Source organism: Ixodes scapularis, unplaced genomic scaffold, assembly GCF_016920785.2.
Source record: "Ixodes scapularis isolate PalLabHiFi unplaced genomic scaffold, ASM1692078v2 PGA_scaffold7__128_contigs__length_106722199, whole genome shotgun sequence".
NCBI lineage: Eukaryota > Metazoa > Arthropoda > Arachnida > Ixodida > Ixodidae > Ixodes > Ixodes scapularis.
Genome location: NW_024609882.1, coordinates 90,145,093 through 90,168,866, shown reverse-complemented (window position 1 = coordinate 90,168,866; position 23,774 = coordinate 90,145,093). Strand labels below are relative to the sequence as shown.

The 23,774-nt window shown below is 48.1% G+C and overlaps 1 long non-coding RNA gene across 4 annotated transcripts; it reads right to left on the bottom strand.

Moving 5' to 3' along the window:
- Positions 1-1,425: 1,425 nt before the first annotated feature.
- Positions 1,426-6,798, bottom strand: LOC120840465. Of its 4 annotated transcripts, none has more exons than XR_006076601.1 (5): positions 4,614-6,786; positions 4,378-4,502; positions 2,403-2,553; positions 2,207-2,307; positions 1,426-1,667 (listed from the first exon to the last, which is right to left on the bottom strand). It is a non-coding gene; the product is annotated as an uncharacterized LOC120840465 (long non-coding RNA). The 4 variants fall into 4 exon arrangements; XR_006076602.1 differs by lacking the exon at positions 1,426-1,667 and having other exon boundaries at positions 2,066-2,307; positions 6,506-6,609; positions 6,725-6,798; XR_006076603.1 differs by lacking the exon at positions 1,426-1,667 and having other exon boundaries at positions 2,076-2,307; positions 4,378-4,520; positions 5,439-5,880.
- Between the last annotated feature and the right edge of the window lie 16,976 nt (positions 6,799-23,774).

Here is a 23,774-nt window from a genome sequence, read left to right as displayed (position 1 = left end):
TGAGCAATGTAGACGTATATTGCTGCTGGATTCGACGGGGGTTATAATATAAGTATTGGGGGCGCGATAGATCCTAATGACGTGACAGCTTCAATCTTTGCGAGACGCGTCCCCCACCTTTTAAAAGCAGATAATTTCCCTCATTAATCATATGGAGCGAGCAGGTTTTCTGAATCAAGCAATTGCGAAATTAGCCCAACTCCTTCAATGTGCTCTTTTTCGGCGAGAAGCCGCCAAGATGAATAGCCAACGCACCGGCCGGCGTTAGTGGCTCAAATTAACTTGAAGCTAATCGAGCACAACCAAACTCAAGGAAAGCAGCTATCGAACCTTCCCTTTCACTTGACTGCAACATTGGTGTCCCCTCCAGTGAAGCACTTCGTCTGTCGACCTCAGTCTACTGTTCTACATCCTTATAAAAAAACCGCTTATCAGTTACCAAGCAGTCGTCACTTTGATTGTGATTAGAGACAGACGAGAAATCAAAACGTTTTTCCATGATTCCTCCCCATCCAAAAAATTGAAAGCACGCGATCGTGTGTTGTGAAATAAACGGGCTTTCAAACACGTGATGGAAAGAAACAATCTACTGAGGCTTCACCACACTAATGAACACTCAGGCAAACTTAAGAAATTTTCGGACCTTCGTCAAATTACATTGCTCGCCGCCGCGCCGACAGCACGCGTCCGCGAAAGCCATCAGAGACCCGGCGGGGCGCGGAGCGACCTGGACCGGCTGGTTCCCGGTTTTCCCGCTTGGCGGCGTCCGTTTTGCTGGAGTCGCGAATAGGGACCAGCCCTATGCCAGGAGGGCAAGGAAGTACCTAAGCAGCCTTCATTTTATGCTAGCATATAGCGTGTAAACTGTCCTACAAAAAAATTTAAACGGATAAGAGTCCAATTCTTTACAAAACAAGAGCTCAGAGGGCAGATTTGCTGTATGGCCCGTGCATGCTCTCAATGTATACCCAAATGGCGCATTACAGATGTATAATGTAGCAATCAGGCCCGCAGCAGACATTCTTTATATTGAAGTTTTTTTTTCACCATCAAGCTCAGAAGCTTTACCACAGGATCAATGCAGACGACACTGACAAGGAAGGCGACACTACTGATGCTGACTCGTTTTAGTGAGGTGGACCTCGCCACATGCGAGAGAACTGAAATACTGGACACAAACATTGTCATAAGCTATGACGAACGGCCCTGAGGAATTGACTACTGAAGTCTAAGGCTTCAGTAGTCATATGCTCTAGTGACGATTACACCAGAATTCCATGAGAGCTGTAGCACCGACTGCATGGCAAAAGATGCCGCTGCAGTCTTGCAGCGTAACTTTGAACGTGAGTAGCGCACTAAATTCCTGCCCAGCCTGTCAGGCATGCACATCCGTTCTGTAGAAAAAGTTGCAGTGCCAAACAAATCGCCATTAACTCTTTATTGTTACTGTTAGACAGACGAGCAGTGCTTGATGCTTTTAAAATAAAGTATAATTTTTGAACAATGCTGCATAGACAGCATGAGGTTTTCAAAATAAAGTATACTTACTGAACAATGCAGGATACTTTGCTTAAAAAAAATGTCTGATAAACATAATAAAAAGCTCAGCGCATTCAAGGCCCACTTAAGGCAGTTCACATCTCTCTCTCCTATGGTGCAGAATGTTCCTGAAAAGCAACGAAAAAATGTTACGTTAAAGATATGTGAGCAGTGGTTTACCATTCTTTGAAACAAAACTAATAAAACAGTGAAGTTCAAAGTGAAGTGACTCAAATATGCAAGAATTGGAACTGATGTAAATAAATCACAAGTATTTTATGCCTTGTTTTTAAAGCACATTCATGCTGGATGTGTGTACTGTATTGCCAACTTTTGTTTGTTAGATTTACATCAAATATCAGTGTTCTTAAAATTCGTTGTCTATGCATTCTTTTTAATCCATAATAAGGTACTATTACATATTGAAATTTTTCCTCTTAGAGAAACACTCCAAACAAAATTTTTTTTATTTAAAATTATTCAATACTGTTCACACCTGTAGTATTTGCTCTCAAATTAAACCAAAAAAGGTGTCACTGGCTTTAATAATTAAAGCATTCAAATACTCTTATATAGAAATTATGCTTTGAAGAAATTGCACACCATACTTACTGTTCTAGAAAAGTTTGATTTTTGTGCTAACATCAGCTTAATAAGACCAGCTTACCATTTGAGATGACTGATGTCAGGCAGGTGCGTGGCAAAGGTAATCCGTGACCATGGTTTCTACCTTGAAGTCTTCACATTTATGGCAGCTCTGCACTGCATCTGATAAAAGAAAGCAACAGAAGTATGACACCAACAATTCCATAAATCTGGTTCCATGTGAAGCGATCTGCAGTACTGTTCCAGAGATTACTTACTTATGATGCACTCAGCAAGGTGAAGGTTCCTGAATGTCAACTTTCTCTTACGTCCTTCTTACAAAAATTTTCGCCCCAACTGGTCAGTCAGCAACCGCTTCGTGATCTGTCTCGTACAGGAAGCATAACCAGATCCCCAGACTTTGATGAGCTGTCGAACATAAAAAAACATCCACATAGCAACCGCTTAGTGCAATCATAACTATTGATTGGATGTTTGTTTATTTTTAGTCAACCTTGGCAGGTGTTTATCGGCATCCATTTCTTCAGTAAATGTGCTGCAAAAATATTCCAAAAGCCGGGAATCATAATGATAAAAAAACTGCACCGACTTTACTCAACAAGATTAACAATTTAATCAAACGTTTCGTCTCCCATGTGGGAAACATCGTCGGTGAAACCTTGAAGCAGGAATGAGCGAAAGAAACTTCAACAGTCCTATTTAAGCAAGTCCGCATACACATTGAGGAGGGGGCCGCAGCGGGAGTTACAAGCTGATGAGTCATTTCGGATGAACCATGATTCTACGAACCTGCTTGGACCCCACATTTGTTCACGCGCCAGAGTGGACGCATTCTCAAAGTCGAAACTGTGTCCCGTATTCCAACAATGGTCTACGAGTTCCGTCTTCGCTCTTGTCGCATGCGTGGCCTTTGCCATGTCCCTTTTGTGACTTTCATTTAGCTTTAAACAGCATTGAATCATCAATCCAATTCACATATGAAGTTGAACAGAACGGTGCAAAGCCTTTTCTGTATGTTAATGTGTTCCGAAATAGTACCGGTCGCTTATATACAACAGTGTACCGCAAAGCTGTGATACAGGCAACCTCTTAAGCTTTAACTCGCATCATTCTGTCGAACATAAAAGGGCTGTCGTAAAAAACCTACTACACCGGTCCGAACGCATTTCTTTTAATCCTCAATTGCGCGCTTCTGAGAAAAAAGTCAAATTTGGGGGATTTACGTGCTAAACCAACGACGGGCATCTGGCACGCCCCAGCGGAGGACTGAGGATTAATTTAGACTACCTGGGGATCTTTTGACGTGCAACCGAAAGCTCGGTTACACGGCGCCTGCTCCGCAATAAGCCTCCGCCACATGGGGATCCGTAGGCCAGCGCTCTCGCCTCGGAGCCACCGAGGCGGCTTGCGCGCTTCTGAGGATGCTGTTATTGTTGACCTGCTGATGAAGCGGAATTATCCGAAACGTTTTATTGATAACACGCACAAACAGATGGGACAAAGAAGTCAGGATAATGGACAACTTAGGACAGGGCAAGCAACAATACCCTATTTGAGAGGTGCTTTTGAGTCCATTCGCAGGGCCCTCGCCCCTTTGAATATCCGCACAGCTTTCAAACCCCACCATAAACTATGTGATTTCATTTCTAAACCTAAAAATTACACCCCCCCAGAGTCCCAGTGCGGTGTTGTGTATAAAGTGAACTGTCTAGACTGTGACACATCCTACATTGGGGAGACAGGCTGGAAGCGCTGCACTCGCCTAAACAAACACAGCGAAGACGGAACTCGTAGACCATTGTTGGAAAACGGGTCACAGTTTCGACTTTGAGAATGCGTCCACACTGGCGTGTGAACAAAGGTGGGGTCCATGAAGGTTGGTGGAATCATGGTTCATCTGAAGTGACTCATCAGCTTGCAACTCCAACCGCGGCCCCCTCCCCCGATGTTTATGCGGACTTGCTTAAATAAGATTGTTAAAGTTTTTTCGCTCAATCCTGCTTGAAGGTTTCACTTATGATGTTCCCCGCATGGGAGACGAAACGCTTGATTAAATTGTTAATCTTGTTGAGTAAAGTCGGCGCAGTTTTTTTATCATTAAATTTGCTACTTATATTTATACCTGCTCTTATTGAGGCACTTCCGACATTTAAACTGAGGAATTTTGACGTCTTTATCTCAATATGGCGATTGGATTAAAGATTATACCACTGGGCACGGGCTTGGGCTTACCCGAAAGCCCAGGCCTGGGATGGGCTCGGACTTTTGACTGTGGGCCCGGGCCGGGCTCGGGCCAGCACGTTGATTGGCCTGGTTCAGGCCAGCACGTTGATTGGCCTGGTTCGGGCTCGGGCCAGCTGTAATTGACCATGATGCTGACAGAGGCCATCGTAGAAATCGGCGTCTCAGTTATCTCAGCAACATCAACTCCAGAACCACTAGACAAGTACCCATGAACGTAGGCCCACCTTAAGACAGTGGACGGCAGCGTCGTTAATCATGAGGTGAGCTTCAGGTTAATCCCAGTGGCGTGATGTTTTTGCTTGTGGTGATAAATAGCGGCAAACCAAAAATAAACGGACATTGAAGCGCTCTGTCAGGAATTAAAAATGGGGGACTCAAAAACATTAACGCTAAACAATCTCAACCTAATTGATCATGAGAAACACTTATCTCTCTCGAATAATAGCTGGGAAGCGCTAACATAGCGGCAATGATGTAGTGGGGAAGCTTACAGGCCTAGTAAACAATTATACACATACTGGGGAATGCCTGGCACATATTCAGGTATGAATACATGCTCAGATCTACAAAATATTTTAGGAGAAGATACAAACTGCAAATTAGTAGTCTTTCTTAGAAAACACATTGACGTATCTTAATCACAGTGCTAAAACCCATAAAAACACTTGATTACAATTATTTTAATAAAAAAAAGTTCTGAATATGTACATGACACCAGCAGTCATAACTTTGATTTAGTTCATCGCAAGCTATATTTCTCTGGCAGCAAACGAAGACAAACCTTTTAACTGTGCAGTGAATCAGAATTAATACAATACGACGAAGTTTCCGTATACCACTTTAAAATAACCACAAACAACGCTTTTCAGATCAGTATGTTTTGCTATAAAAGGCTTATTATAAAGCCATAGTCCTTACAGTATATTATAAAGCTTTTAGTCTTGCTGCATCCAGTTGTTGCTTTGCTTAGCCTTTGTGCGGTTTGAAGGTCTGCCGGTTACAATTCGCCAAGGGGGCCATCTGTGGCGGAGATAATTACCAAACCTTACCGGATGAACATTGATTCCCTCTTCTATTTGAGAACTTTCGTGTGTGAAGTCTTGTTGAGCCACATGCCATTGCCAATGCACACATAGAAGACATAAACTTCAGTTCATCTTTGAAGCAGCACTATGTACAGGAAATTTACCAGCGCAATATTCGTGACTCCAGCGAAATCGACGCCGCGTAGCGGCAGCGCCGAGAAGCTCAGGAGAGGAGGTTGTCCCGACTCTGTCGTCTGCTATCGCTGCTTGGTTCTCGTAGGCAGCATAGAAACAAACATTGTTTCCAGTAATCATTTTAATGATTCCACCGGGTCCTTCCTACGCACTGAGTAGACGAACGTTTCTAGGGTCGAAAAATCGCTTTGCATTCAAATGTAACACCGATTTTACGCTGCAGTGCAGGAATTTGTGATGGTCCGCATGCTGAACAACGAAAACGACCTTCTTTCGTCCGAATTTTGCCTGAGCAGCGCGCCATCTATAGTTCGCTGGAGTCGCAAATAACCTGGACTGGGATTGAAAACAGGGGTCCTATTTGTCAACGGCATGCCTCAAAATTAATTTTGTTGATGAAAAAAAAAATTGTAGCAATATTTACGCGGCAAAACGCAATTTGAGTTTGGCACAAAACCCAACCGGTGTAACTAGCAGGTATCCTTCTTACCTCATTACTGTCAGAGTTAACGATTTGAATGATTCGACCTGATCCCTCACCCTCCTCCTCTTCTTCATCTCCTCTCTCTCCCCCAACGAACAAACAAACAAACGAACACGCACGCACGCACGCACGCACGCACACACACACACACACACACATACCTCTTCTCCAAATAGACACAGACTGCGCCACGCCTTGACAGATATAATTCATTTAAACCTTAAGCCTATCAGCACAGAAAAAATGTTAAAACACATAACCTTTACCTAGTTTCTGGCCATATGAAAACAAACACATGGCACCCCTATCAATGAAATTCCTTGTACTTGTGGCGGCATAACTAAAGAAAATCTCAAATTTAAAATACGTCTTATGAATTGCTTCGCAAGCGCGAAAATGAAATTATAATTACCTGTCTCATACAAGCTTCCTCCAACCCCCCCGGGCAGTCACTCATCTCGTCGGAGGTACTAGCACCCGCCTACTGTCACTGGGTCTCCGCGTCACTCTGCGATCCTGAAACAACCGGCGCCGAGAGTTACTCCCACATATTGTGCTTAAAGCTGCAATTTTTAACTTAAAGGAGATGGTCACTAGACTGGGCACAACGCGTGTGGAGACTAGAACTTACCAAACAACTTTAGGATCCGCGCCTTGAAGAAGTCCGATTCCGTTTCGTCACAAGGCTTGACGGGCAGATATTTGAGATGACATGTGCAGTGATGTGATTGGCCTAAGCCATTTTGGAGCACCTTTTGGAGCAGCCAGAACAGTGTTTTGGAGCAGCAAATGTGGACTTTGGAGCAGCCAAGACAGTGTTTTGGAGCAGCAAAAGTGGCTTTCGGAGCAGCCAAAACAGTGTTTCAGAGCAGAAAAAGTGACTTCTGGAGCATATAATCTTAGAAAAATAAATATTTGTTTTAAGTGCTGGACAAACGAAGGACACTTTTTGTGGTGTGTTGTGATGTGACGTGTTGGGGCGGAACTCGCTGCTTGTGTTTGTGATGCTGAGACATCCCACAAGTATAGGAGGTATTCACTGGACGCCATATTTGTGGGTGCTGTTTAGAGCGCATGCTCAGAACGAGCTCACATTTATAGCCTGCTAAGACCGGCAACCTTGATGGTGCTAAATGCACGCTCCAAAAGGACCGCGGAAGCTCGCCGTCAGCACGCGCTCAGCAGCAGCGCACACGGATATGGCCGCAAGTGAATACAAAGCTGTAAGCATTGCCGAAAAAAAAAAAAAAAACACTTGCTATCGTTTTACTGGTTCCCGACGTGGCAGATTTTCATAAAAAGTAAGCAAACCTAAAACAATGAATCGCAAGCGTCCCGGCTCGTGCCTCTCGTGCAATCATGTTCACATGCACGTGAGGGCAACTTCGGCAGGCTTGCAGTTACACGTGATTCGCCGCGCGAGCGGAGACAACGGTTGTTCGACCGAAACCGAAACCATGCCACTCCGCGCATCGCCAACTGGTTCCCAAAATAGTATGCAAAATGTAACTGTCCAGCATACGACAATAAAAAGTCCAGCGGCGCGTGCTTTGCAGGCCGGCAGGCGAGGTACAGGCTAAACACACAGGAAAAAAGAACCTGAGAGTATCGATGCAAGACATTACCAATCAAGGTCAAAAAGTTCTTGGAGCGCTTTGTGCAACGACTAAACTCGAGACAAACAAGCACGCTGTGCGGGTTCAGCATGCAGACATTGCCTTCGTTGCTTTAGCTCGCTTCTCGTCATCAACTTTCTTTCGCGGGAGATTTTTCACGTACCGGGGTCCCTCTCGAAAGAAAGCCCACCGAGAGAAACCTAGGTAATCAAAACTTCGCCAAACATTAATCGAGTTAAAGAGGAATTTTTATAGCAGCGTATGATTTAAACAAGAGCAGGAATGTCGATGCGTTTCATTTTAGAAAGCGCCATATCTGCAGCGACGTGGGGACGGCAACACACGACGTCGCGCGACCACGGCGACTGTGGTCGCGCGAGCGCTTCAGCTCACAAAGTAACTCTCGCCCCGAAAAACGTGGTTTTGTTTCACAGCATGACGGCATGGCTAGAACACGGCACACTAACGTCGGAGCGTCCGCACACGCCCACGTCTATCGCTAAAAAAAAGTAAAAAAAAGAAAGAAAAAGGCGCGAGACAAGATTGCCGAGACAACGAGAGCGCGAAACGCAAGACGACGCGGGAAAAATCATGCAAGACCGAATAGACCAGGGGTGGCCAGGCCAACCAGGCCTAAGAGCCGCAAACGAAACCACGAAACTTTTAAGAGCCACGGGGGGGGGGGGGGGGGGGGGGGGGGGCAAGTTTAAATTATGTTCAGAGTCTGACTGTACGTAGGAGTGCACAAGGCTGTACGACAGTACGTATGGAGGTACAAGGCTGCCAAACCCCGAGTCGCACTTCATTCTGCCTGAAATCCCTTCTTTTTTTCCTGGGGAAATGCGGGAAGGGGGGGGGGGTCCCCTCACGAGGGATCCGCGAGCCGCACTTGGACCAGCAAAGAGCCGCATGCGGCTCGCGAGCCGCGGTTTGGCCACCCCTGGAATAGACGATTGATTCAGGGTACTTCGTGTCGGGCGGCGTCTATTGCCACCTAGCTCATACATGCTCAATTACGGTTCTTAGTTTCGTTTTCGAAAGGCGACCAAAAATGCTCCTTTGGCGCAGGCTTGGCGCAGATTAGCCATATTCCGGTGAAATGTAGCAGGATGTAGCAGGGTTAGCCCCTTGGCGCAGTTTGGCGCAATTGGCGCAGCAATCACATCACTGCATGTGGCTCATGGTCGTCCTCAAGACGTACGCTTGCATAATCGTTCGTAAAATTCCGGCCGCTCAACTGGTCTCGACTCTGCAACGTGCTTCAAGCGGTTAGACTTCCCGCGAACGTTGCTTCGGCAGCTTCGGTTCTTCTTCCACGCTTCCTTGTCCTCCGACCGGACCGTTCGGTTTATCACGTCGGACCACTTCCTGACGCAGGGGATGTATCACGTGACTATAATAATTCGTATTTTAACTCTTGTTTTTGTTTGCTGAAGTAAACGAATACTTAAAAAATTTACTTATTGACCTTAATTTAGCAAAAAATTTGCATAAATTGCACTTTGAAAACTTATTTTGGTTTTATATGTCATGCGGGCTATGTGCATGCGGGTGACCCCACTGTTCACTCTATTGACTCTAGCTCACTCTATATTGTCACGTGGTGTAACCCGCAAGCCCGCAAGTGTGACTGATGCACTTAAGAAAATAATAAACGTTTCTAAAAATTATGGTATTACTTAATTGTCAAATGTAAATACTGAATATATATTAAACTTATAACGGAGTAATTTTTATTTGTCATTTTAATTAGAAAATTTCATTTGCTGCGAGACGACGTCGGTGCGAATTTTAAAATTTGGATTTGAGACACGTAGGGTGTCGCGCTGTGCGACCATGAACCCAAACAAAAAATTATACTTGGAGCCACTAAGTATACCCAGCTTGCCAAGGACAACAGTTCTGAGACGAAGTTGTGTCCTGAAAAATGCTGCAACAGGCCAGGGACCAGAACCGACGTCGCCGACAGCAGTTTCTGTAAGCTCGGTAGTCTCGGAACACGGTGAGACAAAAACTCCCCGTGAACTGAGTAGTACCAATGAAACCAGAAGCGGTCACAGTACTGGGCCAGTTAGTGAAGACACAAGTGATAAAATTGTGGAAGTGACGGGAGATTTGAAGACCAATTTTCTGTCCAAGTTTCCGAAAAGGCCACTGCCAAAGACGAATGTAACGAGTCTGACGTACCCTGTTTCGGCTGGCCTTCATTTTAATTGGACGCAAAATGAAGGGCTTTTGAATCTCGAAAACTTCATTGCTGGAGTGTACACTCTTCCCGGCATCAAGGAAAACTACAACATTGGGAAGCCAGAAGCCAAACTAAAGGCCCAAACTGCCAACAAGCGCGTAAAATGCCTTTCAAAAAGGAACTTCCTTGCTCAACTACAAAGTGGAAAGCGCTGCCTGACACTTACTGTGCGTGAAACAAGGTGCAATCATAATTTCGGGAAGGTCATCCTTATTTCGTGTGTGTGTGTGTGCGCGCATTTTATGTGCTTTTTTTTAATGACTTCTGTGGTGTTAATAATTATTGGATGTTATTCGGCACTACCGGCTTTTCTTTTCTGTTAATAAAAAACATGCCCACGATAGAATGTGCTCGTGATCTGCCGCCCCAGAACGAGCGCGTAGCCTCTGCTAGGGCTCAACCAGGATACGTTCACATGGCAAAATGGAAGCCTGAAGTATCGCATTTTTTCGCCAACTCCGCCAAAGTTTTAAAGTCCCTACGTCGGAAGTCGGAGAGCTTTGGACCAATCGTGAAAGATGATAATAGGATTTTTGAGTCAGTGTTATTCTGTTTTTGACCCGGTTTTACCCTGATTTGCTCGGTTCCGGAGCGAAATTTATACAAAAACGAGAACGTTCCACTCCGAAACCAGGAAGAACTGAATAAAACGGAGCAAAGTCTAATGTGAATACATAATCCAGTTGGTGCAATCGTTTACGCTATTACTGTTACCGAAACATCCAGGAAAACAAAAGGACAGAATACACCGCTAAAACTGCCGAGTTCCGATGATACCTGAATTTCGTGGCTTGCCTATATATAATTATTCATGAATCGTGTGCATACTATGTGCACACACAATGTTCCCGTTCCCCATAGTCTTTTCTTTATGTTTTACTGGCAGCCGCATGTTTTATAATACGAAGGAGGACAGTACGTAATCAGGAAATTCTAAAACACGTGACAAAAAAGAGTTCATATTCACTTTATTAACTGAATGTTTTATTTAATTAGTGTCTACATGGCCCAACCCAAGTTATATAGCTAAAAAAAAAATTTTATTTGACAGAGAGGAACCCAGCGGGCACGCACGTATCTGCACGGGGGAGGGGGGGGGGGAACCATGGGACCCCCCCCCCTCCTCCCAAACCTTTCATTTGGTGGGGCCTCCTTTCCCCCCTCCCCCTCATACAGTATTTTGTAATGGGCGAATCAAAATCCTGGCTGCGTGCCTGCCATCGGGTATATTTGCGGCAAAAATTATTTTCCTGTGCTCAAAACAAAACTTTAGTATATAACAACCCTAATTTCTCCACTAAGCATACTGTTTAACCTGATAGATGCCCACTTAATAGATTTTATGTTCTGTATTCCCAGTCGACCATTAAAAGTTCTCGATCCGAAATGCATTCCATTTCACCAATGAAGCTTTCAGTTTAACCAGTACAACTTGTTATTGATCCTATTGAAGGACCATTAGGCACTTGTATTCCGGACCAGAAAACATTCGTGTTGTTCCCATAGGAGTTTCTACTTGTCCCATAGAAGTTCCTGCTTGTCCCACAGAAGTTCCTAATGGTACAAGAGAAGTCTGTATTGGTACGATATAACTTGTTATCGGCCCAGTAGAAATGCCCATCGGTACGATGAAATCCTATTGATCGCATAAAAATCTCTATCGGTCCCATAGAAAATTTTTGCAAGGGTGTGCTAATTTGGCGATTGAGCATTGTCACTGCCATACTGCACCGAGTTCACTTCTCTGCAGTGCATGGCTCTTTGCTATCTCCCGTACAATGGCTCTGCCACATAGCGCCACTGGCTGCAATGAGCGGTAATGAGCAAACTGAGTGTCGTGCACATTGACACAATTGCATCATGGCGCTTGCCCCCTAAAGTTGACTTTCCCTCAACCGATTCTTTGGCCTTCCCCCGTGCTGCGGCTTCTCTGCAGCATTTCGAGTTGCACCAATGTGCAAAACATCGGATTTTCTCATCGGCGCCAATTGCACATTCATGCTCATAGGCTTTGGCTATGCATTTCAATTGGAACAGGCCTGCCATTTCCAGCAGGGATTGACCCTAAGCTTCCGGGCCCAAAACGACGGCAGCTGATTAACCTCCTCACCGAGTACCGCGACTGCTTTGCGACGTCGTCGAGGGTGCGCCAAACTGCCGTTGCGAAGCACCGAATCGTTACCGAGGACGACGCGCGCTCTGTGCGTCGATCGCCGTACAGTCTCCGTCAAAGAAAGGGAGGTGATCCAGGAGCAAGTCCAAGAGATGCTGAACGACGACATAATCCAGCCATTAAGCAGTCCTTGGCCTTCTCCAGTCGTACTGGTTAAGAAGAAGGACGGAACGCTTAGGTTCTGCGTGGACTACCGGCAGCTGAACGCGGTGACGAAGAAAGACGTCTACTTACTTCCCCGCATCGACGACACGTTAGACCGGCTGCGCCACTCTCGATACTTCTCATCGATGGACCTGAAGAGCGGCTACTGGCAGATCGAAGTCGATGAACGGGACCGAAAGAAGACAGCTTTCGTCACGCCGGATGGGCTGTACGAGTTCAAGGTGATGCCCTTCGGACTATGCACGGCGCCAGCAACTTTCCAGCGTGTCATGGACACCGCACTGGCAGGACTGAAATGGCAGAGCTGTCTCGTCTACCTCGATGACGTCGTAGTGTTTTCCAGCGACTTCGACGAGCGCTTGCGACGACTCCGTGCTGTTCTTCAAGCCATACGGACCGCCGGACTCACCCTCAAGCCGTCAAAGTGTCGGTTCGCCTATGACGAACTGAAGTTTCTAAGTCACGTGGTTAGTAACGAAGGCGTTCGCCCCGACCCAGAGAAGACTCGCGCCGTCGCGTCATTTCCAGCGCCGACAGACAAGAAGGCCGTGCGAAGATTCCTTGGACTTTGTGCCTACTATCGTCGCTTTGTTCGGGATTTCGCAAGGATTTCCGCACCACTCACAAACCTCACGAAGGACGCCGAGAGGTTCAAATGGGCCGAGGTACAGCAGCAAGCATTCGACGAGCTGAAGCGACGACTCCAGACGCCTCCGGTTCTTGGACATTTCGATCGATCAGGATGCGGACACCGAGATTCACACTGACGCAAGTAACGCAGGACTTGGCGCGGTACTAGTTCAAGTACAAGAAGGCACCGAGCGAGTCATCGCCTACGCAAGTCGGACACTGTCCAAGGCAGAGAGAAATTACTTCACGACTGAGAAAGAATGCCTTGCGGTCGTCTGGGTAATTACGAAGTTTCGTCCGTACTTGAACGGAAGCCCGTTCCGCGTAGTCACGGAAAACCACTCGCTCTGCTGGCTTGCGAACCTCAAGGACCCGTCAGGACGCCTCGCTGGATGGGGCCTCCGGCTACAAGAGTTCAACATGACTGTGGTTTACAAGTCGGGACGCAAGCACAGCGACGCTGACTGCCTGTCCAGGGCCCCTGTCGAAACACCTCCCGGCAGCAGCGACGACGATGACGACGAGTGCTTCCTAGGGGCAGTGAACACCGATGACATGGCACAACGTCAACGAGACGATCCGGAGCTGCGCGCCTTAATGGAGCACCTGGAAGGGCGCGTGAGTACCGTGCCCCGTGTTTTCTCACGAGCCCTGCCAACCTTCGCCATTCGACAAGGTGTACTCTACAAAGAGAACTTCGGGGACAACAACTCGCCGTGGCTGCTGGTAATCCCGACCGACCTTCGAGAAGAGATCTTTCAAGCATGTCACGACGACCCGACGTCCGGACACCTTGGATACAGCAGGACATTGGCCCGTATTCGTGAAAAGTATTACTGGCCCAAGCTTTCCAAAACCGTCCACCACTACACCCGATCCTGCCACGAGTGTCAGCGACGCAAGAAACCGCCGACGAAGCCGGCAGGTCTCCTGCAGCCAATTCCTCCGCCAACTGCACCGTTCCAGCAGATCGGAATGGATCTACTTGGTCCTTTACCGCCGTCGACCCTGGGAAACTGTTGGATAATCGTCGCCACAGATCATCTCACGCGGTACGCAGAAACGAAAGCCCTTCCTTCGGGGACTGCGGTTAATGACTTCAACCGTAGTCCCCGAAGGAAGGGCTTTCGTTTCTGCGTACCGCGTGTCCTGTGGCGACAGTTCCTCGATTCCATTGTCCTCCGGCACGGCGCTCCCGAAGTTCTGATTACAGATCGCGGATCGTCGTTCATGGCACAGCTGACCCAAGAAATTCTCCGGCTCAGTCACACCAGCCACCGTCGTACCACCGCATACCACCCGCAGACCAACGGGCTGACGGAGCAACTCAACAAGACAATCGCCGACATGATATCTCTATGTATGTCGCCGTTGAGCACAAGACGTGGGACGAGGTGTTGCCCTACGTCACGTTCGCCTACAATACGGCGGTTCAAGAGACCACTGGATTCACACCTTTCCAGCTGGTACATGGTCGGAAGGTAACGACCATGCTGGACGCAATGCTGCCCCATGAGCCATCTGACAATGAGAGCGACGACGCCCAGGCGGTTGCTCAACGCGCCGAAGAAGTCCGCCAGCTCGCCCGACTCATGATTCAAGGCCAGCAACGCGTCGACGCGGGCCGCTACAACCTTCGTCGCAGGGACGTTCACTTCCAGCCCGGAGACAGGGTGTGGGTGTGGATGCCCATCCGTCGCCGCGGCCTCAGTGAGAAACTGCTGAAACGGTACTTTGGACCATACAAGGTACTTCGTCGCCTCGGCGAGCTGAACTACGAGGTGATGCCCGACAGAACACGAACATCGTCACGCCGCCCACCACGACCTGAGGTCGTCCACGTCGTGCGACTGAAGCCGTATCACGCTCGATAGGACTGTGGACCTTATGTGTTCCAAATGACCCTTTAGTTTACCTTTTTATTTGCTTGGTTTTGTTTTTGGGTTGCATAGGGACGATGCACTTTTTAAAGGACACATGCAAAGGAAAAAAACATTTTTTTTAGACAGCTTAGATGGAAAAAGGATGTCATAAAACGATTTTACAACGAAGAAACACAATTTTTAGAGCTATATTTACGGCGCTATACGAATTTGTAGTTGGCGCTCGCGGGAGCCGCCGCTGGTCACGTGGTAGGCCCGCGCGCCGCCGCGCTGCGTCGCCGCCGCACGCTGAGCGTTGTGCGAACGCCGCTTCAACGCGTTTCTCCACGCCGCCGTCGCCGCCGCCGCACAAGTTCGCCTGCTTCGGGGCGCCGCCGCCGTCGTCTGACCGGCGCACAGGTCTATCACGTCTGCTTGCGCTTTTTCAGGAGTTTCCTTTCGGCTCTAAAAGTTGCTTATTCGTCTTGCTTTTTTGTTATACTTCAAACAAAGATGAATAAGCTACTTTTAGAGGCCATAGGAAGCTTCCGAAAGAGCGCAAGCACCACGTGATAAATAAAGACCAGTCACGTGATAAATACGGACCACTTTTCCGCGGTGCCCGCGGGCGCCAACTACAAATTCGTTTTGCGCCGTAAATATAGCTCTAAAAATTTTTTTTTCTTTGTTGTAAAATCGTTTTATGGCGTCCTTTTTCCATCTAAGCCGTTTAAAATGTTTTTTCCCTTTGCATGTGTCCTCTAAAGGGGGGAGTAATGCCGCGCGCGCAGCTGGCCAAGTACGCAGCGCGCGTGGCCTAAAGGGCCATACGCACATTCGCGTTTGAACGCGTTTGAGTGCGTTGCGGAGTCCTTGCGGCCAGGCGCGGTCGCTTGCAGAGCGACGCGCGCCTTCCCGCAACGCTCGGTAGCGCGACGCAAGCGAGTAGAGACTCGCTCAACTTTCCGAAGCGTTGCGGTGCGTTCGGGTGCGTTCGACCAATCAGAAGCCGAAAGAGGAGAGGGCATGACGTGTTCGCTCGCCCCACCCGGCCGACTCGGCGAGACGTATCCGGTTCGCCGGTGCTTGCTTTTTCGTTTTGGGGAGCGGTGGGGACAGTATTTTCCAAGGCTGCGATGGTTCAAGCTTGACAAAACGTCGGGGAAGCCGGCGAGATTGTCCCAAGATCGAACACCGACGCCGTCGCCGTGCGCCGCCATGTTGCCTTGGATTTCGCAGGGAGTTTTCGTAGACCGCGTTGCCCCCTCCGCTAAGCTTTCCGCAACGAAGAAGTTGCCACTGCGCCTGCGCGCCGATAGCCTTGACTGTGGAGTTCCCGCTATCGTAGCGGGTTGCGGAGGGCCTTGCGGGACGGCGAAAACGATCTACGAAAACTCGCTACTATTGGTGAGCAACTAGCGACGATAGCGCGTTCTTATTGGCTCTTGACTGCGGTTGACTGCGTGTCAACGCAACTGTGCGTACAAGCTTGACGCAAGCGGTCTACGCACCGCGCTCAAACGCGAATGTGCGTATGGGCCTTAAAGGCCGCTGTACAAACGGGACGTTCTGCAGGGAAGAACCTTCTCTCCCGAAGCTGGAGACGGGGAGGGAAAGGGCCAGCGTTGGGTGGAAAGGGCGTCTAGAGAATAGGATTAGCCTCGGGGCGAGCCATCCTCTCGAGAGGGAGTGGGGACGGAACAAAGCTGCCGTGGGTAGGGAGCCTTCATGTGCGCTTTGCTGGGGGTTCCGGCTACCAGGTGGAAGATAAGCTTGTCAAACGGCGACCTCGGATGCGAGGACGGGCACGTCAGAGAATTTGAAAATAGCTGCTTGATTAGCCGGAGGACCCAGTGCGGTCTACTGGCTCTAGAAGGTGACTCAGATGAAGAAACTCGTTTTGCTCCAAAACTCTAAAAGCATTCTGGAACGTGAACTCTTGACACAAATAAAAATAACACATGCATGAAAAACTACGAAGGCACCTAAGCTTTCTCCTATGATGTGAGAATGCGTGAGCATTACAGGCAGAGTTATGTTGGCGCAACTTACAATAAAGAAAGAAAAAAAAAAGTTATGTTGGCGCAACTAGGCGCAACGAATAGCGCGCTAGTTTCACGATCAAGAGGGCCTAGCTTCGAAACCGGGCAGGGGATGGTTTTTTTCTCGTGTTCTTTTTTTATTTCGCTTATTTTTTTTTTGTTGGGTCACGTGACAGTAAAAATCACATGAACAGAAATTTTTTTGGCCACGTCACCAGATTTTTTTTTCTTATTTCTCCTATTCCTATTTTATTTCGCTTATTTTTTTTGTTGGGTCACGTGACAGTAAAAATCACATGAACAGAATTTTTTTTGGCCACGTCACCAGAGATTTTTTTTTCTTATTTCTCCTATTCTTCTGTCTTTTTTTTTCCCCCCTTTTTTTCGGTTTACGCTCCCTTTTGCAAAACTCTTGTCAGCCAAATAATTTTATTTATGGAAGGGAATTCTGCCGTACGTATCTTATGTTACTATTACCAACCCTGGCTTGCAATACGCATAGAGAATTTCGTCCGGCAACCAGTTTGGGAATGACGAGGCCAAATTTGTGTTATAGTTTTTTTTATGTATAAGCATAATTTCGGCCTCGTTATCCGTCGGTCTCTAAGATTGGCTCGTCAAGTATCTTTTCGGAAAGAGTAGACGACTGGCATTTTTACAGTGCACGTGTGTCGACCAGAGTGAACATTGCTGAAGCGCCTCCAGTGGGATTTTGGCCGTAAATAACTGGAGGCCCCGGGCAAACTCACCCTATGTAGAAAAGTATCTACCTTTCTGGTTTCATAGAGAGCTATCAAAGGGACGAATCCCAGCCGAGTCAAACTACCGGCTTGCAAACGTAATCGTGTTGGCAATAACTCTAAGGAGTTTGTATGACTCTCTCTGGCGGTGTGCAGAGGGTAAAGGTACGGAGGTAATATATGCTTTCGCCTAGTCACCTCGCAAACGGTTGGGTATTGGCTACAGAGATCCATTTCGCTTTGTTTTATCACCGGGATTAAAGCTTGATTTCTGTGTTCCTAATTTCACAGACAGAACGAAATCGCTTTTCTCGTGTGGCGTCACGGCGGTGAGACAGAAATCAATCAGTGTACTGGAATTCGACGCTTGTGCTCGTTCTATAGCGCTTCTAAAAACCGTGCGATCACGGCTGTGCAACGTCAACAATGCATAGACCGCAGTTACTTGTACACGTATTGCATCGTGAAGGAACGACTATGACTGGGTAAGCAGGAATAGGGAGAATGGGTGCGTGTGATTTGTAGAAGTTTGAATCAACAAATCAAGCTTCAACGAATGCGATAGTATTGCATTGACTCAACCAGCTATATGAGTTTTCAGACGGTATATACCTTCCAAGTATGCGATTCGTGTTCTGCCAGTGGTATTTCAGCTAAATTAAAAAGCAAAATCCACGTTGAAAAAAAAAAAAAAAAGTTTACGGTGACTCGAGCCGCTTCCGCGCAGAATCATGTTTCACGTAAGCGTAATCTTGGGGTCGATGCACGACGAGAGGTCTTCAATCATAAAAATAGTTTGATTACGATTATTGGCAACGCTAAAAATTTGAATGTCAAGCAGTGAAGACAACGGTGTTCTTATAAATATTATATACATTTTATTTTACACTGTTTGAATACGCTGCCGTCGTTATGTTCTTGAATTATTGGCTAGCTTGTGGCGGACAGGGAAGTCTTGCAGGACCATATGATAGGACCTACACTAAACCTGCCGTCCTGCGAAAAATGTTAGTCCAGTACATACAAGCTTGTTCAAGGCGGACGGAGCGTTGCGCATCCGGCAAAAGGCATTCGGTCGCTGCCCGCGGCGTTTTTCTTTTTTTTTTTTTGTTTTCGAGCAGCGAAATAATTTTTGGTCAAGCAGCAGGCCCCCTCTTCGGCGGGTTAGGCCGGATTAACGGAGGCGTCTCCTAATCCATTCTCCGTGTTGTTCCCTCGGGGAAGGGCGGTAAACAGGGGGGGGGGGGGGGCGGGCGGGCGGTGAGGGAAGGAAAGGAGGGCAGGGGAGGAGGAAACGCAGAAAAAGTGGAAAGCGCGAACTGTACGGCGGCCTTTAACGGTTATCGCGCTTGCCTCCCACGCAGAAGGCCAGGGTTCGATTCCTGGCCGCGACTACACATTTTTTGTTGACAGTGTAATTTGATGTTCTAGTGAATTCAAAACCGTCTTGATGATTCGAGGTTAGAATGTTCTACGCGCCGAACTTTCTACGCCGAACGATCCAGAAACCCACGAGGGTACATAAGGGATTCCGCCAGGCGAGCGGAGTCAGTTTCGCCCCAGCGTTCGACTCTGCTGTTACGCCGACTCGACGCCCGCGACGCTCTCTTATTATCTTTTGTACCCTTTTATTTTTGGCACAAGTTCGCCACATTAAACGTTTATTTATTCCTGTTTATTTCTTGTTTATTGGTCACCACCCGTGACAATATCTATCTATTGAAGCGGAGCAAGGAGCGTTTCCAGTGAACTCTTCTTTGGACTGCGGAGGGATTTGAAACCGGCGCATCTAGCTTGTAGGAGGAGCTTCTCCTACCTTCTTAACTTGTAACCGACTATAAAAGATTAGTCTAGCGGTCAGTTAGCAATCACACAAAGTAATGCAGAAACAGCACCACCTTTCTTCCCCACTTCCCCCATTCTTGACGCTAGACATCAGTCTGACCCTCGGACTTGAAGTACCGACAGTGCCTTGGATGCTACGTGCTCGACGGACCAGTTCTATCAAGGTCGCAGGCATATTTTTCCCCCCGTGGTTACGCCCCCTCCCATAGCTACGAGCGCAGAGCGGGGTCAGGCGATGAAAGAAAGCGGCTGAATGGTCCGGCCAGCAAGTAGCTCCCGGCGCACTTTCAGCTTTGGGCTGAACAGATCTAAAACTGAAGAAAGCCAAGCCGCTTTCCTTCTCGCATGCTGGCATACACTTGCCCCATCGGGTTCCTCACATGGTTCGCTCATTTCAACTACTGTTTAGAAAGCATTTTACCGACAAGAAAACGTCAACGACCACTTTTTTTTCTGAACGATAACTTTTTTTTCTGTCCGAGGTTTTGTATGATAAATATTTCCAAGTTTATTTTTGTTTGCCATTTTTTAATTAGAGAACGAAATATGGTTCTTTACTGTTTCAGCAACCGCATCAAATACCAAAACTGACTGGCTTCTGCGAATAACTACTTTTGACGAATTTTACGACTTATCACGCGTGCTGACTAAATATTGCCGAAATTCACACCAAGCGAAATTTCAGAAATTTCGTGACCGCAGTAATAAAAGTCGTCTAGAGTACAACAAACGTTGAGGTCTCTGAGCCTTTATTTTGTGTTCTCCAAAAAGAATGTGAGACGACAGCCTAAAAGAATACACATGTCGGAGGAGGAGATTGCGGCGGGGCATAAGCTTAGCGTTTCCGGCTCAGGCTGGCACGACAATGTTCGACCCCCTTCTAAAAGAGGCGAACACTGAAAATGAAGATGATTCATTAAGTGCCTTGACCATGAAAGCTCTGCTGTACCTCTCCGAGACATCTCGGTATCCTCACACAAGCCTTTAACATGCGGAAAAACGGCTTACAATGACGTGATGCGAGTCGTCGTCATTTGTTAATGACGTATATCTGCGCTCTTGAACATACACCAGCCGCCAAAACTTAACTTGACGCATAATGAAGAAAAAATAATATTACAAGCTTAGCAACTTAACGCCGCAGGCATTAAAAAAATAAAGACAAGGAAATCTTTGCTGACTTTTGAGCTGACAGTGCTGTGGGAGTTACGCGCCGCTGGACCAATCCACTGCCTCCCTTGCATCACCTGACCACGCTCTTTGCACGTCTGTATGGACGGAAGCGTAATCACGTGGCTAAAAATAGACATAGCACTGCTCCGACAAGCACGTAGCTCCCACACAGCTTTGGAACGAAAGGAGTACGCTCCTTCCCGAAAAAAAACTCGTGAGGCCGTCACAGAATAGCTTGAAGAGCGATCCATGAATCCGTGTCAAACAATAGCGGCAGCCCCTTTCGGCGCTCATATTCTGCCAGTGTGACTAATCCCAAATGCAACAACAAATGCCACAAACACAGCAACATGATGCAGCACTTCCAGCAAAAAATCCTTCAGAAGCTCGTATCAGCACCTGCGACGAGCCAGGCCATGCTGTTATGTTGTTGTTTTGTTGGCCTCACCTATCGACGCTAGCGAGGGCGTCGCCGTCAACCTGCTGCGTCAGCGACGCATAGTGCCGTGTTGGAACCGATAAAAGCGGCTGCGCCTAGCAGCGCGGGGCTCTTCTTCGTCCTGCTGGCGAGATGCAATCAACGCAGTCAGACCAACTACAGTCTCGGTGCCCGGAAACGTGCCTGAACATGTCTGCTGACCACAATCGGACAGGCTCGCTGCGAATCCTACAATGGAAGTGCAGCCAACTCCCACGACGCAAGGCCCAACTGCTTGTGCACATCAACGATTACAAGTTTGATCTACGCAGACGACACGAGCATGCTGTTTAAGGGAGGAAGCCCCACAGAACTCATTGAAAATGCCCACGTCATGCCAGGAAAGCTAAATACATGGTCTGGAGTATGACGAGGGTCATTTTCGGAGTCACGTCCAGCCCCTTTCTGTTGGCCGCGACCCTACGACATCATTTCAGAGAAATGGAGAGCCTATTCATCAAGACAGCAGAGCGACTGGGTAGTTCGGTCTATGTTGACGACCTGTTGACAGGTGCGGAAAGTGAAGAGGACGCCCGGACATTCTGCAACGAGGCGATCGAGATATTTGGAGCAGCGGGGATGAAGCTTTACAAGTGGGGCTCCAATAGCGCAGCCCTGTCGAAAATGCTTGAAGACAAGGGTCCCGATGAGAGACCATTGGGACAACAGACGGGTGTGTTGAAGGTGCTCGGTCTGACGTGGAAGCCAAATGAAGACAGCCTTTCGTTTGCGGCAGACCACGTGATTAAGTTTGCCCGCCAACAAAGAAACACCAACCGTTTCGTGCTCCAGACGACAGCACGACTGTATGACCCCCTTGGTTTCCTCTCCCCCTTCGTGGTGCGAGCCAAGATCCTGTTTCAGGAAATCTGGAAGCTGAAGTTGCGCTGGGACGATACACTGCCGGAAGAACTGATGAGTGGCTGGAACAACTGGAACAACAACTCACCACACTTCAGCAAATTAACGTGCCCAGATTCTATGACAGCGAGCTGAAGGGCAACGTTGTACATCGAACGTTGCACGTATTCTCTGATGCCAGCACCTCCGCATATGAATCTATGATCTTCATCTGCTCAACGGATGACACCGGAAAAACGACCGCGACACTCTTATGGCTAAGTGCTGCGTGTCGCCCCTAAAGGAAATCTGCCTTGCAAGATTAGAGCTCATGGCGTGCTTGATTGGATCGAGGCTGTTTAAGTACGTAAGGACACACCTCGAAATCAAAGTGGATGAAGTCCGCTTCTGGACGGATTCCACGATCGCTCTGCATTGGATTAGGGGAGAGCCATCCAGGTGGAAGACGTTCGTGAAAAATAGAGTGCAAGAAATTCAAGGAAACAGTGAGAAGGCAATGTGGCACCACCGCCCGGGGAAGGAAAATCCTGCCGACCTGATGACACGAGGGCTGTCCGCAGATCGACTGCTGTCTGCACCGCTCTGGTGGAACGGACCAACTTGGTTGCTACTGCCCGCGACAGAGTGGCCTGGGGAAAGTGACGAGGAGCTTTCCCACGACGGGCTCGAGGAGAGGACTCCAAGAGCAAAGCTCTTCGAGGTAACTGCAACTGTACCGGAAGAGTTGCTCGACATCTCAAGATTCAACTCGGCCTTGAAACTCCACAGAACAACGGCCTGGATTTTACGGTTCATCCATAACCTCAGATCATCAGAAAAAAGGATGGGACCAGTGACAGCCGAGGAGATCCACGTAGCGCAAACACACTGGATAACGAGAGCACAAAGATCAGCGTTTGCCTCCGATATTGATTGTACAGCAAAGAGAATGTCGCCCCCACCTGGGACGCTCTTGCGTGACTTTCGCACTTTCATAGATGAAGAGGGATTGCTGAGGATCAGCGGTCGACTCCAGTCATCCAACCTGACGCAGGAAGAACACCACCCCATTGTGCTGCCTAAGGAGCATCGATACTCAACCTTGCTGACTGTCGACGCCCATCGCCAGGTACTGCACGCGGGAGCCAGGGACACTCTCGTGCAGGTGCGCGAGAAGTACTGGATCCTCCGCAGAAGACAGCTGGTAAAGAAAGTTGTGTGTGCGTGTGTGACCTGCCAGCGATTCAACGCGACTCCTGCAAGTGCTCCAACGGGACCCTTGCCGGCGAATCGTACAACGCGAGCGGACCCGTTTGAAGTAGTGGGCACAGACTTTGCAGGGCCCCTGTTTGTTAAGGCGAACAACCTCACCAGCAAATGTTACGTGCTGTTGTTTACATGCGCGGTCACCCGAGCGGTCCATTTAGAGTTAGTGACATACATGTCGACAAAGAGCTTTCTGTATGCCTTTCGCAGATTTGTGTCGCGGAGAGGGGTATGCCGCGTCATTTATTCGGATGACGCTTTGACATTTAAGCGGGCCTCAAAAGAGCTAAGTGAACTGTGGAAGACACTCTGACACCCTGATGTGATTCAGCATTTTGCCAATGATGGCATAGAGTGGCGATTTGTTGTCGAACGAGCGCCATGGTGGGGAGGTTCTTATAAGAGGCTCGTGCGCTCAGTAAAGGTGTCATTGAGGAAAGTGATCGGAAAGAAATGCCTGGGCGTGGAGGAATCGGCCACGGTTCTCACTGAAATTGAAGCCGTGGCGAATTCGAGACCATTGACCTGACCTTTGTGTACAACGAGGTGGGAGAGGGCGACCCTCTCACGCCGGCGAGCTTTCTAATAGGCAGACGGCTGACG